Source organism: Rhipicephalus sanguineus, chromosome 3 (assembly GCF_013339695.2).
Source record: "Rhipicephalus sanguineus isolate Rsan-2018 chromosome 3, BIME_Rsan_1.4, whole genome shotgun sequence".
Taxonomy (NCBI): Eukaryota; Metazoa; Arthropoda; class Arachnida; order Ixodida; family Ixodidae; genus Rhipicephalus; species Rhipicephalus sanguineus.
In genome coordinates, this window is record NC_051178.1 from 144,076,907 (window position 1) to 144,099,108 (window position 22,202).

Sequence of the window (22,202 nt, forward strand, 5' to 3'; positions counted from 1 at the left end):
CGCAGATTTAGAGCCTTAATTGTGACTTCAGAGGTTGTGTCACTCGGCGGTGCCTCCCACGATTATTCGCAGGTTGCGTCACATACCTTGAAGTACTCTGCGCGAGGGAACTGCTGAATATTTGAGGTAATGGGTCGTCAGGAGCAACGGTACACGTGCAGAAGGGCGATCGTTGCAGGCCAGTTGCCGACCACTCGCGGAATTTGTGTTTGTGGTTTCGCTACGATAGCCGTTAAAAACTGCATACTGGGACCGCATTCTTAGACAGCTCTCACGATGCAAAAATTGTGCTTTTCGAATTGCAAACAAGAAGTCATTCTGGAGACAATCTTACTGCAAGTGCGCTGTGTGTGTCACAGTAACTGATTTTAAAGCTTGAAGAATCGCTTGAGTCTCCTGCTTTCTGTGATATGACGATAGAACTCAAAGGCTGTAATTAGTCTTGCACGTGATGCCAATGCATGTGTGGGCGCAGATATCGAGCGCATTGTCCTAGAAGAAACGAATATGTATCTTTTATTCTAACAAAAGATGCGAGTGTTAGTGCTGCAGACAGAAATACCGATTTATAAACGAAGGAGATTTGTAGGCGCCTAATGATCTAGTGGATGAATGTTCCTCCCCCCCCTCGCCCCTCCCTCCTTTTCACAATGGCTGCATTTTACGGCGACCTGTGCTCATGCATCACTGCGCAAACTTTGACTTCTTAATACCGCTTTTCGGCCTAGAAGTCAATAAATATGCATGCATTGCTTGCTGCGGCTTTCTCTGATCAAGGTTACTCTGTTCTAAAGATAATAATAATAAGCGTCATTTCACGCGTCTTTCACCAGAACGCCGTGTTCGCTAAAAGACACAAGTTCTCGTTCAAGCATATGGCGTTCCTTTCAAGTATATCTATGAACGAAAGAAAGCAGCTAGAAAATAAAGCAGGGAGATAGTAAGGCGGGTAAATAAGAGACCACTGTGCCAGGCGCGCATTGCGGTCACGTGACGCGGGGTGCCCGCAATCTACGCTGACCCAGGCGCCTGCCCTACCGCGAGCCTTTTAGTCTGCGGTGCTCCCTTTGGCAGAGAAAGTAAAGGGAAGAAAAGACGCTTAGGCTTCCCAAGAGATCGCCGTCTCCGCGCTGGCTGGCTACCGCCCAGATAGCAAGAATCCAATATGGAAGCCGCGCGCATATTGCCAGCGCACCCGTTCCCCCGTATCTGTTCCCTCTCTCTTTCTCTGGCTCGCTTGCTCTTTGCCTCGGACTTTTGAGTAATGAGCGCCGGCGCCGGAGCTAAGTGCCACTTAGGTGAGTGCCGCCATTTCACGCTCGCCAACGGCTCGAATGGAGAGGAGTTTGACAAAATAACAAGAGCGAAATGGGGGAGAGTTGCATTCACTCAAAAGAAGAAAAAAAGAAAGAGAGAGAGAAAGAAGAAAAATAATGTGGAGCGAAAATTTAGAAGGAGGTATTGACACCGCGCCGTCGCTGGTAGTGCTGCAAGAAGGGCGAGTCTGTATAATGTCCACAGGAACCTGCAGCCGGTTACTTAGCGGTCCTTTTGAGCGGCTATTTCAAAGTGAAAGATACAAAAAACAAAAAAAAGGCGAAGAAAAGAGCAGCGCTATTAAAAACGAGAAGTTATGAAACATATAGCTTACGGTGTCAAGATTGTATTGGAAAACGGTTCTTCTTTAGTTGTTTCAACCTAGCTAGGAGTCAAACGGCTATTACAGGAGCAGGTTAGTAAACGTAAAGCTCGTGGGCCAGCGACTTGATAGATTACCTATCGAAATTAGCGCCCCGACCACACGGGTCGATGAAGTGACTACTTCCGTTTGCAGATTTTTCAATTGCCGTTCGCGTTGTGAGTTAGCAGTTTTCATTTAAAGGAGGTTATTCCGATTGGGAAGATCGCTTCGTCAGCCACCTGCTCTTGTGGAGTGCAATAACGCAAGCGATAAAGCCTGGCTTATGGCAAACAGAAAATCTTTTCACTTACTGTTAACGTACCTTTTTTGGTTGTTAGCTATACATAACCTAGTTTCTTTTCTTTCGCTGTTTCTTGTCTGGCAATTAACTAATAATAATTCTCGCGGTCTTACGTCCCAAAACCACGATGTGTTTATGAGGGATGCCGTAGTTGAGGGCTACGGAAATTGGGACTATCTGTTGTTCTTTAACGTGCACCTGTGGAAATTAGCATCACGAACTGAAGTACATGTACCTCATGTACATAACACATTATATGCCCCTCTTAGGCAATTTAATCACAGTTGTACCAGCGCGACACTGTGTTTTGGTGTTAACTACGGCTACAGTTGAAACCCGCAATAACGAAATCGGCGGGGAAAGCACAAAATTTCGCTCTTGCGGGAATTTCGTTGGCGCGAGAATGCGGCAGAAAAGACATGGAATTTACAAAAAACACATTTTGTTTCCAAAAGTCAGTAAGTTTGCTTTGGCGGGCCTTACCATGCAGCAATTTCATGCCTCTCGATCGGGAATCTCGTTTGCCACGGCACAAAGTTCGGCCCATGCACTGGTCAGTGACGGCGGCACTGCGCCGTCACCAGTACCGTCATCAAGTGCGCCTACAGGCGAACCTTCTACCGACTCCGCTGGATCAGCGCGGATCAGCGCAGAATCGTGAACAGCGAGCTGCACGCAACGCCGAATTGTTCGGCGATGTCCATTTTTTTCCTTCCCTTTTCCACCTCACTGATGAGTGCAGCGTTATCTTCCAGCGTAATGAACTTCCGCTTTTTCGTTGGAGGCGGCATCTTCACAGGCAGCGGAATCGGACGAAGCAATCACAACCCACAGTTCACGTTGCACCAAGCGACCAAGCAAATGCTCCACAAATGGCTCCACACACGCGACCATGTGCGCGCAAAGCCGGCAAAGCCAAGCACAGAGCCAAGCCAACGAACGAAACTCCACGAGGAATGTGGATTTGGCTACGTAGTCCGCGATAACGAGCAGGTGTTTCGGCAAGCCATCATCATCATCACTGTCGCCAGCTTTATGTTTTTTTGTAAACAATGATGGCGGCTGCTTCTCAAGTGCGCTGTAACAATAGTTTTGCACAATTTGGGTGTAGCATGAATGCATTTCAGCAGTTTTCGAATGTAGTTAATGTTGCGAGAGTAGATTATTTGCGCACTCGTGTTTCAAAAATTTCGTTAATGAGGGACTGCGGTATGAACACCTTTCGTAGTCGCGAGTTACGAAATGCATTGACTCCTATGGGCGTTTGCCGGTGCTCCGAAAATATTTCGTTGCGGTGAGAATTTCGTTCCCTCGCGATTTCGTTATCGCGGGTTTCGACTGTATTACGAGCTTATATTCTTTCTTTATATTATTATTTCCTTCTCTCTCTTCTTTAGTCTGTCAACCCCCTTCCCCATCCCTACACAGAGTAGCATGCCAGCGGTTATATACTGACGCCGGCAAAAATCTCTGTTTTTCCAATAAAGAGTCTCTCTCTCTCTTCACTTTGTCTTCCTTCCACAGAATCAGCAGAAACCCCCCAAAATAGAAAAAAGAAAAGCGATTAAAAGGACGCATTCGGAAGGCTATTACGAGTAAATGCTACACAGGTTATCCTACTTTGACCAACCTTTAACCTATAATCACAATACATAGGGCAACCCGTCGGCAGTACATCAGGAGTGGACAAGCAAATACATATTGCACGGGCAAACTGCATGTTATTGTGATTGAGTGGAAACTCAGTATGTGAGCGGAAACTAAATTTGTCCCGTTCATTTTTCGTCCATGTGATTCGATGTGACCCACTACTGCTTACAACTATACCGCTTGCGCCTACGCTTCTTGCGCTTATGCTGCTTGCAGTTACTATACGGCCCTAACCGTGGTTGAGGCCGGCCTAGTAACCGGTACATTAGTATCCGGCGTGGCTTTAGGCCGCGAACTCGTGCCCTATAATTGGCGTATGGAGGTAAAATTAAATCGGAAAGTACCACGAGTATGCAATCAAACTCACGCGAAAGCTCTGAATGTAAAAAAAAAAAGAAAGGAAAAGCTTACCGAGATTCGTTGGTTTTGAGTGAGTAGGGCAGAGCATTCACTTCAACTCCTTTCACATATAGGATTCATGTCCGAATAGCCATCAGAGAGTAAACCAAGCACCTTTGCTTTTTCGGTGTTTCTCCACCTTCTGTTTCACGATGATTGACCAAAAGAAAAAAAAAAAACTTTTGGTCCGAACGCTCGCAAACTCAACCAAATTGTGGCACGCTACGCTTGCGCACCTGCAGTCTCATTGAAAAATCGTATCGAGTGCTTCCTCTTCTGATCGCTGTAACGCACACATCCCGCAAGTTAAAGAAGCGCAGAGATCTATCCATTCAAGTAGGGCGTAGCCGGCCAAAAGTACCACGCTCGAAGAGACGCTACGCCCGAAAACATGCCCCGAATCGCGTAGAGAGCGTAGAAACAGAAGAGGAGGAGACCGTGACGTTTATTCGGCACTCAGGGAGACCAGGAAACACGCGTAAAAACCTCCCGAATTCCATCGGATTCCGAGGAGGTTTTGCAAACAGGCGCAAACCGATAATGATGGGGAGCAATAAAATACGCCGCCGAGCGGTTCGGTGTAAAAAGTTTTAACGCTCGTGCGTTCACGTAGCTTTCCTTTCTTCATCGCCGGCCTGCCTAAGAGCGTTTCCTATACGGTCCTCGGGCGGCTTTCCTCTCTTATTTTTAATCACACCAAGCAAAGACAGCTAGAACGTGGACAACGATAACAAAAAATATACATATGTAGCAGTGAAAGATGGCGCGTGGCGTATCTGGGGCTGTATTCCGCAACCCCAGCCCTGGGGTCTTGGGCGCAAAGATAACATTTCTCTGCAATATACCGTTTCGACATGATGCTTGTATAGCTTGGTGCTTGTGGGGACATGCTTTTCTACGAATGCTCTGTTTTGGCCGAACGTACGACGTCCGTTCCCTTTTCTGAACGGTGTTCAAAGCAGCGCAGCTTCTCGCCTTTGACGTTTTGCTTGTTTCTTTCGTAGAGTATAAAAGGATGCGAGATGAGCGGGCAGCTCGGGAGTCTTACGAAATGCGCCTACGCATTTGCGCAGTTTGGTGCGCAGCCTAAGTGACTAGTCGGAACCTTTGTTGCAAAAAAATGAAATAAAAAACCGCGCCTCATAAGAACATAGTTGTTCCACCGAAATTGAACATTTATCTCAATAACGAAATGTAATGGAAAAGGGGATTGGTCAAGCAATTTCACCAAGCTGGCAGAAACACGTGACAAGGACTCCATATGTGTCTCTGCTCCGAAAATTCGCAGGTCATCGCAGTTATACCTGAGGAAAAGCGTGCGATTCCCTCTCCAACCTTTGCATGTCTGTCGTTTTCATTACCGAGACAACGTTCTGAGTGTTTATCTTGCCAGATTAGTAATCTAAGGAAGACAGGAACGAACAGGAGAGAAAGTAAAGGCAAGGATTTTAACCAGTCTAGAAGGATCCGTATGCTGCCCTACACTGGGGGAAGGGATGGAGGAGATATAAAGATAGAGAAAGTGAGAAAGACACGAAGTTCAGGGAAAGGTGGAGGCTTGAAGAGGTGAAAAAAACCTTGAACAGGTGGTTTAGTAATATCTCAATGTCATTGGGCGCCATTTGGATTTAGAAAGCTTAGCGCTTTAACGTATTAGGGAATTGCACAGCGAATGGCGTCCTTGCGTATAAATGTTGTTTTGCATTGGTGTCCTTCAGACCTTTACTGCGACGCTCGCATAGGTTTAAGAAGGTCGCCGTCGGTTAACTGCTTACTGCGCATTTTATGTGGTTTTAATAACTGCTCATGTAAGTCGATTCCCTGTACCCCTGACTTGAATCCCGTTTTTTTGCCTATTAAAAACACATTCATCACTGCAAGATTTTAAAAATAATTTTAATATGGCGGTTCATTATGTTCATTGCGTTTCTTTTGATTTTCTCGTTCGTGTCATATTTTTCAGTCGAGCATAACGCCTCAAGTTTTCTTCTACTCGACATTCTTACACCATATTCTTCCACCAGAAGCGTCAAATTCGTGAGAGAGAAACGCCGTCGTACGGAACTGTCGCTAGGGGCACGCGCGCAACTTTTGTAAAACCGCTTAAAACCACCGGGAATATATGGCGCAACAGTTTCAGACCAGACACTTGCGCAACTAAAAAAAAAAAACTTCTCGATGATTAATGTTGCGGAGGAAGTTGGCGTGAGCCGAGTGCGCGCATTTCAGAAATGCCGGAGCGGATAAAGCAAATTTTACAAATATGGACACATTCATTAAAGAAAAAATAAACGAAGCAACAGAGATTAGGTCTGGCGGTGGGGGCCTCAACAGTGCCGGAATCCGCACAAATACGACTAATCTGATTTCGGCAAACGCCCGAGCACGCGTTTCACACTGTTGTTCTTTTTGTGCACCAGGCGCAGTGTGTTTCCCCGAGGAGAGTATGTCGGATAGGGGACCGTATACAGACGGGTCGGTGGAATGTGTTTATTCAACCAAGATGGGGCGCGCGTACGTGTATCGTCTACGAGCCTCGGGTCCGTTCTGCATTTCATTCAAGCGATACCACGCCTTTGCGCAACGGCGCAACATCGCGCACGCGTTCTTTTTTTTTTTTATAGAGAATAGTTCTCCGAAAGCACGCTCTCCGCATTTCCTCCTTTGTTCCGCCCTTTATTTCCGCTCAGCGAAACCCTCTATTTCCGCTCGCTCGAGCCTACACTGTGCACCACTTCCGCGTTTTATTTGATCTTCTGGAATCGTTGAGTATGTCAACGCATACTCTGACTGAGTCAGTAGCGCGGCGTGCCTGTGTCCCTCGCGTTACTTTAAATTATGCGGCAACGAAGCAGTGCAAATTGCGCGACCGTATATACATTTCGACAAGCTAACCCCTCCCCTCCCCGTCCCCTTCCTTGGGTTGCTAATTCTTTCTTCGCACTTCGATGGCTTACTTGTTTTCTTCATCTTCTGTCTTTCCTCTTTATTTCCCTAGTATAAATAATATTCTTCTCCGTTTTTGCGCACTACACTCAGAGAAGCAAGGGGTGATAGGGGCAAGCGAAAACGCTTCTTCTCAGCGGAAATCGCGTTATAAGGGGCGTGAGAAAAGAGCGCGCGTTTTTCACTCGGCGCTTTTCATTAGCCACCGGGCGGTTCCCCCCCCCCCTTTTATTTTTTTCCTTTTTCAATCTGCGTTCTTTTCTTATTTCTGTATCTCCTCTTCTCGAGGCACTCTTTACTTGAGATAATCAGGTTGTATAGACGTTAGGACGCGACCCCCCTTTTTTTTCTTTTCTCTGTTTCATCGCCGAGCGTCTATATCTCGCAGACCCACCGTGCGAGTTCCCTCTCCAATCTTCTTTGTATCCGCCGAAAATTTGAGCTCGCGCGACGCTCTTTATATCGTGTTGCAGCCTACGAAGTGCTTAGCTAAGGGGGGACACACAGAGGAAACGAATCACGCTTCTTCTCCTATATACGAATTATACGTCGCCATAAACAGCGAGCCTGGCTGAGGAAGTGCGAGAGAAAGACTAGAGGAAGAAAAGAAACAGCAACGTAGGATGCAAATAAGTTCGCGTCTACGCCGCCACGCTGAAGTGCAAGAGCGAAGATCGTTTTTCTCTCCTGTATACACCGAAATCTTTCTTCCCCCTCCTCGTTTCCCCTCCCTCTATTTCTCTCCTTTCCCGGCTTCATGCTTTTCATCCATCTCGATTTTAAGCACTCCCCTCACTTTCGCTTTCTTTCTTGCCTGCAAAATGTTTTACTACTACTCGTCTATTTCGTGGTAGCCTTCGTTCCTTTCTTTATTATTTGTCTTCCCTTCCGTCCTTTTTCTCTCTCCTTCTCTATGGCTGCTGCTTGAGGGAGAGTGGCCGCGACGCTTCAGATCAGCCGGGAAGCAAGCGAGCGACCGCACGTTCGGGAAGCGGCGAGCGTTGCGTTCCCTTATTTTCCGTCGTACCCTTCTTCCTGAAATTCTCTCTCCGTCTTTGAAAACGCTCTCTTTCCCCTCCTCCTTCCAGCAAGCGGCCGCCGCCGCCGCCGCTACGATCCCCAACACGCGCGCTCGCGCGCGCCTCCCGACATCGTGACGCCAGTCTCCCCGGCGCCTCCGCGTCTGAGGCGCAACATTGCAGGAGCGCCGCTGCGTGTGCGGGCGCACTGGGAGAGCGCGTGCGGAACTTGCCCTCTCGCTATTTCCTTCTTATTTTCCCGTCCGTTCCGAACTTCCTCCTCTTCGCCCCCCGCCCTCCCCCTCCGTCTGGCGACTCTTCCTTTTCGTCTTCCTTAGCTCTTCTGTGCAGAAGCGGGCCATCGCTTCCCCACGCTTCCTTCTTCCTCGCTGTTTATCGCCCCATCTATGCCTACTCCATTTCACCCCGACTAATAGATTCCCTTCCTTTTTGAGGCTCGCTGAATCGAGGAGACTTGAGCCGCGGTCTTTGGGTCCCCCCTCGATAGCGGGCGGTGGAGGCACTCGCCGTCTCAGCCGACTCTGCCAGTGTCTCGAGAGCGATTTGCTCTGCCGTTCGCGGAAGGCGCATCCCGTGTCGTTTTGTGTGTACATCTTGGAGATACTATCGTGAAGGAGATAGACACCTTATGTTATTGCAAAGATGACATATACGTGCACATCCAGCTTCCGTGAGATTTGTCGCAGCTGGAACAGTCATGAGGATCATCGTCATATAACCTCGCAGGAAGAAGTAGCGAGACATAAAAGAGAGTCCCGGATTCCTACCCAGAATTAGATTGATGCTTTGACGCAGTGCAAATCTTCATTTCATCATTGGCGATGATTTCGTCATCTATAGTTTCGGTTGCGTTGTTGTCAGTCCATCTGATTGTGCATTTTTGTTTGGCGCTTTGGGCTTTCCCCTTATATAGTGCTCTGTAATTTTTCTTAGGATATTTTTTTTTTACTTGTAATACAGATTTGTACACGGACGGTAGGTATATCAGATTCATCCACGCTCGGGGAAATAATACTGAGCCCACTAGGAATAAATAAGAACGAGGCAATCGAGCGACAAGTGCGCGAGAAAACATTCTACGAATCGCCGAGAATAATCGACCGAGGACATTTAGCCGCGGTGTACTTAGTTCCTGTCCTGATTACGGAAGCGCTCAGACACCAAGTCTACGCTTCGTTCCCCTTTCTTCGGTAGCTGTTCTATAGCGTAGCCCGAATTCTACGCCTACTCGGCGCCGTCCACGTCTGACCGAGTGGGTGGGGCTCTCGCTGCCCGTCCTCTGAAGAGAGAAACAGGGCTTCTCTTCATTTTCGAGCAGCTGACGTCCTCCTCCTCCTTCCCGTTCGCCGGCCTCTTCAGGAAGAAAAGCATCTTCTCGCGAACGGGACGGGAGCAGAGACGCGCTTCGCCCGAAGCGCGCGAACAAAAGGCGGCTTCATTGCGTTTCCGCGTGTAGTGCCATTCCAAAGCTTCTCCCGAGGAGTTCAATCTTATACTACAGGGCACGCGAGCTGCTGCTGGCTTCCTATCTCGCGAGCCCGAAGATATTGAGACTCGCTTCGCTCCACACTCTTCCCTGGCCCCTTCCCGCGACCTGCACATCTTCTGTCCCAGCGCCGCACTTCCTTCGCTGTTCTTTGTCGCTCGCGAATGCTGTCCCGGTCGGCGTTGCTTCGCCAGAACCCCTACACATTGCCGGTTGCTCCTCCTTCTTCTTTTTTCGGCGTCCGTATCCGTTGAATACAAACAAAGCGACAGACAGCAGGAGCGACGAGAATACACGTGCGAGGCCAAAGAAGGGTGAAGAAAAATCGCGAATAGGGTTTTCCAACGTACGCGCTCTGTAAAGCGAGCGAATTAGACGGAGGACGCTTGTCGTAATGGTTGCAACAACGCGTTTTGCGAGACCCTCCACCCCCGTCTTGGTCCTCCACCCTGCATAATCTCGATTTCATTCGTACCGTGCACGCCTCGCTCGCTGCTGATGCTGAAATGTTGCAACGCGAAAGAGTTTCGTCCCTGAAGCGTTCTGTTTGTCGTTTGTGCTCGAGTTAATTGAACGGCCTTTCGAAATGCTTACGCGCTATCCTGTCTTGAAGTCTGTGCTGTGAAGCTAGCGCTTTTTGTTTGTTTTGTGAGCTCTGCAGCTGTATACGCTACGACCTTCACCTTTAGAGAGTTCGGCGAACGCAGCGCTCGTCTTGTGGAAAAAAACAACAAACACCAAAGTAAGCGGTGGGCATTTTTGTGCCTGCTTGGGCCAGTAAGGTTTACAGCCGCCTCTCGAGAGGCCAGCCAGATTGCTTTTGTTAGGGTGTTGTTCGTACAAATTTCCCAGGACGAGACGTATCCTTTGTCGCGAAAACACTCTCACTTGCGGGTAAAATGTACTTATTCTGTTAATAAACTAATAATTTTCCGTATGTGTGCTTAGAATTTTAGGACGACTTTGATGTAGCGCGAAAGGGCACAAGTACACGGGAAGGCACACAAGAACACCACACAGCGCTACTAGCAACATGTTTATTTTGAAAAATCACCGCTTTTATACCACAGTCTCCAGGCAGACAGTTGAACACGTGGGAACACTCAGAACAGGCGCAAAAAATGGCCACTCTACCTAAGTGAAATCACGACGAGGAAACTACCGTAGTTAACGCATGCGCAAGAACCCCAACTTCTTAGCGGACAATGCAATCGATGCCTTACTAACACACAACTCACCAAGTGTATCGATAAGTTCGGCTTCAACAATCAGACGGGTGATCTCTTCTATATATCTACCAATAATGACAGTGTTGTGAAACAAAGGTCGGCAGCCACGTGCATGAACGTGGAGTGCAGGAAACCCTTTAGGCGCCAGTTTATTTGATTTGCAATTGTGCTCTCTCAGTCGGTCATTCACGCATCTGCTGGTTTGGCCGACATATTGCTTTGCACATGAGAGCGGAACACGATAAATCACAAATCCCTTGCACTCAACAAATTTGTTGGCACGCTTCTTAGTGCAACCAACTTTTTCAGCTCGAGATGGATTTGTCATGGCACACAGTTTCCCGAGCTTATCAGGCACTGAATTGGAGCTCACAATCGTTACTGACACGTCTTAACTAACTGTCCGGCGTACACCAACCAGCAATGGCACGCCGGTTTCCCCGAGCAACTGTATACCCAGATGTGCTGTATACTTATGTGCATAAGTATAATACAACCGCAAATGACCATGCATGGGGCCTTGCAGACACCATATAGCCATTTACGGCATGTTTGACGGCCAGGATCAATCGCGGATTGAATAGATAACGCGACGTAACAGATATCGAGCATGTGGGAGAGACTGAACATGGGCAACACTGACCAATCGAAAGACAATGACCATTTCTTGTTTATTTATTTTTTTTCGTGCCTACACTGTTTGCTGTATTACGAAGGAACAGTTCTCAAAGTGAGCGCCGAGCCATCGAGTAGGCTTTGTTTACCGTTAGTTTATGTAGTAATCGCTGGCGGACTGTTATTATTTAGTAGAACAGACAATTGGGCGAGTTGGTTAGGATACATCATAAAGACAGCCCAAGCAATACAAGGACGAAGGTCCCGTTCGGTCTTCCTTCGTTATTGTGTCGCTTGTGCTGTTTTTGTGATACCCCGCCACGGTGGTCTAGTGGTTATGGCGCTCGACTGCTAACCCGAAGGTCGCGGGATCGAATCCCGGCCGCGGCGGCTGCATTTTCGATGGAGGCGAAAATGTCTGAGGCCCGTGTACTTAGCTTTAGGTGCACGTTAAAGAACCCCAGGTGGTCGAAATTTCCGGAGCCCTCCACTACGGCGTCTCTCATAATCATATGGTGGTTTTGGGACGTTAAACCCCAGATATTATTATTATGTTTTTGTGATGGTCTGTTATCATAGCTCACGTGATTTATAGGCTGACAAGTGACAAAACACGCACAGATGCACGCAGCTGCGTAGTAACTACTATACATATTGCTCATATGATCGATTTCGTAGATCTACCGTACGAGCTATAAAAGGTGATTTGACCATGTTTTCCGTACTACTCGCTCGCAAATGCGCTGTGCATTTGATGTTTTGTACTTTGGAACAGCCTGTGCTTTAGTGGACCGCACAACGAGAATAGAGCATCTTAGTCGCTTATCAATGATAAGAATGCCCAGCTTAATTTGCTTTCTTGGCAGCCGGCACGAAAATGATCGAAAGGCTATAGGACGTAACGTAACAAAAAGCGGCAAGATAACGCTCTGCCGTATTCCTGTAGCTTGCTATATCAAACGTTAGGGGAATGCACAAGTAGGGTTTGGGGTGGGCTCGGGTCAATAAAGACGGGAGAGCGCTAACCGCATACAGATAATAGGCAGTTTTAGAATAGCGTACGAAAAGGTTTGCGTTGGCTTTTCGCGCAACTGCGCATGCGTCATACGCTAACCGCTTGCGGGCTCCCGTTAAGTGACAAAAATAGCGGGCCGCGAACGCTAACGCTAACTTAGCGTACGCTATCCTAAAACTGCCTAATGTCACATATCTGTAGAGTCGGGTACGCTAAGGAACATAAGGAGAGGTAAGCGTATGATTGAAACTCTCTAAAAAGACAGCCTAACGCGCTTAACGTTGACGAGTGTCTTGCGGTGCTACTTTAGTGCTGTTGTTCATTAACGTCGAAATACAGCTCCCCGCGCCTTTTAACTACGCAGTGTCCTTTGTAAACACATTGCCTCAATGGCGCCGCGGTGCTGTTCGATAAAAAACGCCAGGCCTGCGCGTAACACGCAGCACAGTCACAGCAAAAGCTGGAGGAGCGGCCTTCCTGGAGCCCGTTGCAAGCCATCTTGGGGTGACCACTACTAGTACAGTTGCAGGGTACCCAGTACGACATAAATCATTATAATTTTGCAAAATAGGGATGTGCCCACTGTGTCATCATTCTTTATTCTGCGGGGAAGCGAGGTACCCGCTACACATTTGAAAGGCACTATGCTCACTTTGTTGATGCTGTGGCTGATGACGATGAAGAATTATGGCTGAGCCATTCGTAATAAGTGGGAAGCACTAAACCACCCACTCGTTATGCAATTCGCATAGTGGGACCGCCTGGTTGCTATTTTGTTCTTCTACCACGCTATATTACATCTGTTAACGTGATTTCTTGCCCGACATGACGCCTGTGTAGGGTCTTTTTGTGAAGGAGTTTTAAGTACCAGCATGGCTCTGTGGTAGAATGCTCGACTGCCAGGCAGAGGGCCTGGGTTGAAGACCCGCTCGATCCTGGATATTTCTTTCTCCTTGTGCGTGGTAGCGGTTACGGAGGCGGCGGCGATAGCCGTTAGCGGCGTCGGACAACAGCTTTCGCTGCAAAGCTTTAGAGACAACGTTAATATTGCCACGTGCGCTTCTTTTTCTATTTCATGTACTCTTTTTCTATTTTCATGTAATCGACCCGTTACACGTGTAACCACTGCCTTCTGCTGGCGGTGCCGGAATGTCGAACATTCCCGATTATTTTAGATTGTTCTGACAAACTTGAGCCCGCAACGCCAACAGCAGAGTTCAGTGTGGAACTAACGCGGCAACCATCAATCAGACTGGAATCTTCGATGCCACATGAATAAATGCCGACGCGCCTTACCGCTGATCAGATTACAGACGGCCGACGACTGTGATTGCTCCTATCAGCGTGCAGCGTGTATTGCTTGTAGCTTCACTTTTCATTTCTTGCGCGCAAGTTCGCCCAATAAAGAGCTTAGTCTTTAACAGCCCGACTGCTTCCTTCTTCACCGTCCCAACTTCGTGACCATATGACGATTAAGAGTCACAAGTTCTGGCGAGAGATATAATGGAATTCGTTTTGCACATCTAATCGTGCGAACGTTGTGTGGAAAGCTCAGCTGACCTTCGCGATCGGATGTTCGTGTAGGTGTCCGTTAAGTTGAACCTGATGCCCGCGGAGGCACTGGTAATTTTTCCGAAATGAATGAATAGCCAGCACAAGAGAATCATCTTGACGCACAGGCTCGGCCATTATCGTCCGCGGGGCGTCATTCATCACCGACTCGTACAGCGCCGGAGTGGACTTATAGCACGGACGAACGATCACTTCCGCGAAGAATGGACGGAACGCGCAATTCGATTACGACTCGTGCCGGCGCAAGGCCCACCGGGATTGATGAGCTCTCAAACTTGATTTGCATCTCGACGAAGCGCTGCCGAAGATGACGGCAAAGGCGGGCGCCCGACGCGCTCGGAATCGGAGGAGCGTTGCGGCGCGGTCGAGCTCCATAAAAACGGAAGCGACGCGGAGCGAATCGAGGGGACGACACACCCCAGAGATCAGAGGCAAATCGCGGGAAAAGCAAGAGGGTGACGTAAAACTGAAATATACGCTAAAGAAAACCACATAAATAAGAAGGAAATGCGAGGGGAAGGGAGGGGTGTGTGGGTTGCGTTGAAGTCTCAGGATTTAATGTCTAAAATACTATGGCATATTCTGCGGAAGCACAAACAGAGCAACACGATCGCTAAATCGAGAGAAAAACGACCGAGAGCGAAGAGAAATAGCAAGAGAGGGAGCGAGAAAACGAAACTATACAAAAGAAGGAACAAACGAGCGTTGGAGGCATGTTGCTGTTGGTCGACTGCAAAAACGTATCTCCACAGAGATGTCTCCAGCGCGAGGTTGTCGTCCCCTGCTGCCGCGCCTCCGGCTTCTAGCCGCCTCGCTTTAAACGTTGTCGTTTAAGATTTTTACAGCTCCGCAGTCGTCGCGAAGCGGACGTGTTTGCTTTAGCCGCGTTGTCGTAGGCGTCTTTATGCTCTGACAGATAAAAAAGAACACGTGGTGAACTTAGCGTTAGGACAAATAAACAAGAAGAGACAAGTTTTTTCAAGAAAAATACGGACAAGCGCGGCTATTTCATTTTTGCATTTTCGAGACGAGCCGGCCGGCCGCCGGCGCTTTTCGCGGCCCGCTCGGAGAGAATCTGTTGTTGCGTACTTTTCTCGAAAGGCGACAAAGCCGTCGTCCTTTGCAACGGACCAGCCATTCTCAACTCGACCGCCGTTGCTCTCGCTGCGGTTTCTTCTTTTCTTTTATTTGTTTGTTATTTATTATTTTTTTGTTGTTCAGCCCACGCGTCTGGTAGGCTTCGCGATCGTTCGTCGGCAAGGGCACACGCCGCCGCGACCCCGTCAAGTCCAGTGGCCGCGCCTTTTTGGACCACGTCGCTGCAGGCATGAGGCGGATCAAGGAATACCCAATTTGCCCTTGCCACAGACGGCGAAAAATACAAATTGTCGAAAACGGTTTTTCGGGGTTGGGGGAGGGACGCTTTGTACTTTGCATTTAACGGCAGCGCGTTCAGACAAGGTGTTATAATCATTTATAGGTGGACAAAGTAAAGCAAGCTAAGATTCGCTCGAATACACATATTTTATCCTAGGGGCTTTACTGGGGCTTAGGCTCACCAATATTCAACTTAACCGCGTTACTTGAACTTACTCATTAAAATTTTGCTCAGGCATCTTCACTCCGTCTAAGGTTCGGGAAAAATCTGCTTGTTTCATTCTATTCAAAAGTCGGTCTTAGCGAGTGCACTCACAGTTTAGTTAGCCTGACTCATGTCTTCTATACTTCCCCGCACACCCGCCACGATGGTCTAATGGTTACGGTGCTCGAATGCTAACCCGAAGGTTGCGGGATCGAATCCCTGCCGTGGCGGCCGCATTTCAATGGAGGCGAGATGCTAGAGGCCCGTGTATTTAGATTTAGTAAAGAACACCACGTGGTCGAAATTTCCGGAGCCCTCCACTACGGCGTCCATCACAATAATAACGTGGTTTTGGGACGTACAACGCCAGCAATTATTACGCTTCCCTGCATCTCTCTTCGGTCAGACCTACTGTTTCCTCCCTTTACATCCGGTGCTTTCGAACACTTATGGCTCCGTCCTTTGTTTTTTAAGGCAAAATGCTTCATATGCCTCACCAAACGCGGAAATTGACCGGCGTCCCACGTCGGTGGCGTCAACACGAGTGATGCAAAAAATCATCATCACGTGATGACGTCGCCATATGACGTCATCACGTCATTGTTACGTCACATAACGTGATTTCACATGGTTACGTCATCACATGACATCATCGTTTGGTCAAAAGGTGGGCCGATCCCGGAGGCAGTGCAAAACAAGGTGAGGTGCAGAACGCTTACAACGTCTCCAATCCTGGAGGCATTGCAAAACGCCATTAGTCGCAGAAAGCTTTCGGAGTGGGGCGGGGGAGGATCAACACATCGACTTGGGAGAAAAAGAAGATGGCTTTCGCCTTCGAGTCGACTAAGACGGATGCATAAGGGACCCTGTGAGTTTTTTAAGCTATTTAACCCTTCTTTTATGTGAATCCACGTAAGCCCGAGAAGTCTCATATCTTATCTGACGAACAGTTCACTTTCGGACCATTTAGTATCAGATGAGACGTTGCCAGCTTTTTTTTTAAACAAAATAACCTAGCGGTGACTAATGTCCCCAGGTCAGTCTATGGTTAATCCACAGGACCAAATTTCATAAGCAAGACGCCTCCGGCTCCAGTTCCTATACGCTGATGTAATTAAGAGTGCGGCAGGTATTGCTTTCTTCACTGACTCCGGAGTCTAATGTGCGCTTGGATAAGGTTAAAGCTTGGCTACTTACTTTTACACGAATTAAGTGATTATAATAAACAAAAAAGAAATGTCCAATCGTTAGCGATGTGTATTGGGAAATAGCATCAATTAACTCGCACTTATGTCATGAGTAAAGAGGCACGGGGCGCGTGCCGGACAGCGCAATGCGTCGATGGTGTGCGGGGAATGGAAAAATACCCGATGGTGTGCACCCCCCGCCACGTCGACGCAAGCCATTGGCCGGCGAAAGGCGCGTGCCACGCGACCCGAACTGAGGTGCGGAACCCCAGAGGAAGGAGCAGGCATTGTTCGGTGGAGTCGTCGAGGAGCAAGGTGGTGAAAGCCAACGTCGCGTCCGCGACGGGAACGGCAGGGCTGAGTTCTGGAGGCAGCGTTGTGCATGCCCCGGGAGGGTGGCCGTCGACCTCGGGGTCTACCGAGCGAGGTGTCCTGGGCTTGCGGCAGCCTCAGCACGCAGTTCTCGTGGCACCTGCAGCACTACCACAGCTCGGCAAGATGACGGCGACCCACCAGCAATCACCGGAGAGCCACGTCGACAGTTCGACCCGGTGGCACCAAGGGGAGGCCAGGAGTTAGGCCTAACTGGACGAGACGGATGTTCTCGACGAAGGGCCGGAGGATCGGCGACGAGGAAGACTAGCGACGCAGCGGATCGACGACGACGACCCCAAGACGTCGACAGCAGCGGCGACGACTGGGCAGGGCGTCGATCTTCGCATCGAATCGAGGCGACGGGCAACACGAACCGTAAGAACGTTCGATTCGCGTAGCGAGACTGAGGCGCCATAGTGGCCAGACTTTGGAGTGTGTAGAAGTTAAGCATAGCTTGTAGGCTTTGCGATTTGTTAGAGATTGCGCGCTAGAGCGTCACGTTCTCTAACGTTACTTTTTGATGTAAATTTTTTGGTGTTAACTTCTTGTTTGCAGTGTTGTGTTATATAAAGTTTGTTTGGCGTGACGCCACGGTCTCCCGCCTCGCTCACTCTCCCAATTCCATTCCTCGTTGCAAGCGCTCCCGAGATACGTGACAACTTAAAATCCTCGAGTCACCATATTATGAGCACGCTCGCTCACTCATACGTTCTCGTTTCGACATAGGCACTCAAAAACATTATTATAATTTTTTTTTGCTTGAGTGCGTTCGACGGTGCACTTGCTCGATCCGCATATACCACAAATAAGAACAAGCCTCACACACACACAACATAGAGCCACATTTGAATCCTTCTGTCTGCTCAGCGCTTCCTTTACATGAGTTCTAACACAAGCAGGCAGGCACACTTATTTGCCGTCGGTGGACTGAAGGTACCAGGATGTCATGCGTTCTCCAGAGGACGCTTCAGTAACGCCTTGGGCACTACTTAGCTGCGACGCACGTGGCACTCATTAGGCTTCAGAAACAGATATCCCAAGGCGCGGTGAAAGGCTTACAAAGGATGGACACCTGATGATTGACCGGATTGCGCCATGTAAGAGATATGGTTTGCGACGTTGTGATATCTACGCACAGGATGCACACTAATTCGGTACCTCACGAAGTGCCCATCACTTCGAAATGCTAGCAAAGAAAGAACGTGAACTGAGATGGATTAAGAGCCGCGGGACGAGCGTCTTGTCATCTAATACACGCGACACCGGGCTCATCGTAAAGCTACATTTTGCTCTTCGCTAAATAAGAAGAGAAACGGAAGGATCTTAGGTATACCCCTAACTTCCATTCTATCGTCCACTCCCGAAGTTTTTATGCAAGACGTCTCCCCTGGGAATCGGCCTTCGACAGCGAAGCTTTATAGCTCAAGAAAAGAGGGGACAGATAGGAAAGAAAGCGGATTCCTCTGAGAGCTATCCAGGACATATGTGGCTCTTTACCGGCTCTCAGTTGCGTATATATGATACACTTCGACACAGGTATATACGTCTCCCTGTGAGTGGTGTATTACCATCTGACAGACGATGCACTCCTCTCAATACACCAGAGATGTGGTTTGAGATTGCCTTTACGAAGCTCACAGGGCGACCCCTCCCCTATTCCTTTCTTTCCCTTGTCTCTTTATTTATCCTTGTGCGGTGGTAGGCTCGTGCCTGAAGCAATTGCGCTGTGCGGGACGGAAAATAAAACATGAGCTCCGCAACCAAAGTGAGCAACGCGCAAGAGAACGAAAGGAAGACGAAGAAGAGAAGGTTCGGCCCGGCGCTCAGTGCGTTGTTGTGCGCGGACCGGCTCGCTTCCGGTTATGCGCCGGAAGCTTCTTCGGTGAAGCGGAAGTTGCCACCGGTGCCTCCACTCGATGTACCGGAACTAAAGCTTTCCAACACACTCGGGAGCGCTTTTGTTGCTCTCTATTGGCGCAATCAACAACGACTCGCCATCGTTTCGCGTTTGGCTGTTGCTTATGGAAGAAGGGACCTCACGAACTTTCTCCAGTTTAGCTTTCTTTGTCTAAGATATGTCGGTATTCTGTATTACTTTTCTATAGAAGCAAAAGGACGGCTGCCGTTCTGTTTCTGTTGCGCTGGTGTCTCGTAAGAGGTATTCCTGAAATGAATTAAGTCGCGAAAGATCGAATTATAAGTCCATGTGTGCGTAGCTGAAACAGTAGACCCGAGCGCAGTAATATGTTCGTTCGCTAAAGGTTAAGAAAAACCACGGTCGTTAAAGGTTAAGAAAGAAAATAAGAAATGTGCCTCATATCCTATAATTACACCGTTAGTGCTCTCTCTCTTCTATTCTAAGTTTTCTCGCCGCTTCATTTCTTTTTGTCAGGGCAGGGTAGTGAACCGGCGGTGCGTCTGGTTAACATCCCGGCCTTTCCTTGCTTTTCGTTCGTTCTCTCTCACTGTGTACGTCAGAAAAGGCATTACAGCCGCAATTTAATAAACAAGACTCCTCCAATTTTAAGAGTGACTCAAGTAACTATCTCGGCGGCTGCGTAAAAATTATGCTTTTCGATGGCGCTTGTATCATTTTCGACCGCGTCTGCTCCGTTCCGTCTTTGATGAAATGCCAAAAAAGTTCTGGTACCTCGCTGAAACCGGTGGTATACGTTAACCGAAAGCGCGCAGCTGTGGCGTCTCTTTATAGCCCGTGAGTTGCTCATGTTGCTTTACCGAGTATGTGGTCACTATATAACTAACGTGCGTTAAAAAAAAAAGAGAATAAATAGCCAGCATTGACCAAGACGGGAAAACAAACCGTTCAACTTCTAACGCAGACAATTGAAAGGAAAATAGACAAACACTAGCACTGGCTCTGAACTAATATTTTTTTAATAGAAAAGCGCACCATATGCAGGTTCACATTATCATGGTAAAATAGCTCACGATCTCGCGATCATTAGCATCTTATCCTCTTTCGCACGAGACACACTTTCCCCTTGCACTTACAATCGATGAATTTGCCACTTTTCATGATAGCGCATTTATTTTTCTGTTAGCGCCATTGATGGATGGCTGATGCATCTACACTGTTCTTTCTTTGCGAATATGGCAGGCTTCAATGATCAAGTGGGTTACACTATTTTTATGTGTCACGCTGACGTCAGTGTAATTCTTTTCTAGCATGCGCCCGCATGCGCGGCAGTGTAGACCCGATAGAGTCGGGTCGTTATTCTTTCTTCAATTTTCATGCTATTTTATTTGGATAATATATAAGTTAATATTTATGCGCATATTAAAGGAGCATGAAGGTAGAAGAAATAATAACGACCCGACTCCAGCGGGCCTGCAGTGCCGCGCATGCGGGTATAGGCCCAGGGTAACTACAAAACAAAAAGATAGTGTAAACCGTTTGATCATTGAAGCATACCATATTATGAAAGAGAAAACAGTATAGATGCATCAGCCATCAATTTCCGGAGCCCTGCACTATACGGCGTCTCTCATAATCATATCGTGGTTTTGGGACGTTAAACCCCAAAAAGTATTATTATCGGCCATCCGTCAATCGCGCCAACAGAAAATGGTATACAGTATCTTGACAAGTGGCAGACCCATTGATTGTATGTGCAATGGGAAGATGGGATGACCACGTGATAATGTCAACGTATATTTATTGCATTCTTGAGCAAAAAAAAAGTCACCTGAGAGTCAGTGCTAGTTTTTGTTTCCCTTTTCTTCTTTTTATCTGCGTGAGAGGATGCGCTGTTTAGTTTTAATCATGTATACCCGTACAAACTCGCCCAACTCTTTGCTCTTATGAGCATACCAAAAACGTCAACACCACAAAAATAATGCTAATCATAGTCACAATCTCAAGGAATCACAAGAAAACAAACGTTTTATTTAGTCTTATGTTCTGACGGCTGCTGTTGTAGTGCAAGAGATACTGTTCTTGGTTAAAAAGAAAGTGAAATTAGAGAGTGTCATGACTTTTATTTAAAGAACGTGTTAATTTCGAATATACGTTTTTATTGGTTCCTTTTTTTTTCTTCCTCGTTTTACCTCATGTGCAGACACATGCGCGAGTATGTCAAACACATCACTTATTTCCAAGTATTCAAGCTGGTGCGGAGGGTAAGCCAATTTTTTTCCTTTTATATCGTGTGAATGATGCAGAACCTTATCGTTCGGTACATACCTGGGCCACGTATGCATTATACCTTGTTTTATGTGTGTGTGTGTGTTTTCTGCAATTGTCATTAAGCTTCCTGTCATCACTTTCAGCGTGTACTTCTGCGCCGATCCTGCCTCCTCCGTGCTCGAGAAGCGTTTTTGAAAATGATACTAGTATCAGTGTTGACTGATAAGTTGTGTTCGTATCATATGTCACGTTCGCTAAACTCAAACCACACTTCTTCAGCTGCACGTCTCAGTTTCGCGGACGCGTAATGTAAACCGTGCGACATGTCGGCGGCGCATTTCGCCGTCTTCGCCCCCTCCGGGTGTAAGAGTAATCGACTCCCGAAGTTCATTCGAAATGGAACTCCGCCTCAAGTTGGACACCCAACACGGTCCGCAGAAGTCCTGCATCCCACTTTACAAACAACTCATTGGGAACATCAATTAAGGTACCTCGTTTCGGAGTTGGTTGGTGATGGCTCAAGTTGCTGGAAACTTTGCGGCATCGATTGAAAGACGGCTTCGTGATCGTGACAGCGCAGTGGACACTCGTGCTGTGACACACCGCTGACCTATATGCGTTGAAACGATCCTTGTTTCAGGCACAGTTCTTGGCGGAGCTGTTACTGCACTAGAGGCCGCGCAGCTATCTAAGGTTGCGTAATCAGATGCTGACGTATTATGTTATGAAATTTAATTCCGCGGAGGCACTTTCGGATCATTCGACGACCCTGTAAAACTGTTTAAACTATGTTATTGCGCAGCGCACTTTAAGACGAAGCGAGTCACTAACTTTCTACTTTTTAAATTATCGCTGAACGCTCGCTTGCGGGTGTTTCGGTCACAGTGTAGAATCCGCGGCAACTTGGCTTCACGGTGATGTGCCCAAGAGTGCACGATTACCAATAAAGAAAGGACAAACAGGTAGTACTACAGTCA

The 22,202-nt window shown here is 47.9% G+C and overlaps 1 pseudogene; it reads right to left on the minus strand.

Moving 5' to 3' along the window:
* Positions 1 to 9,241: 9,241 nt before the first annotated feature.
* LOC119385926 (insulin-like growth factor 1 receptor) overlaps positions 9,242 to 22,202 on the minus strand; it is a 178,297-nt pseudogene continuing 165,336 nt past the window's right edge.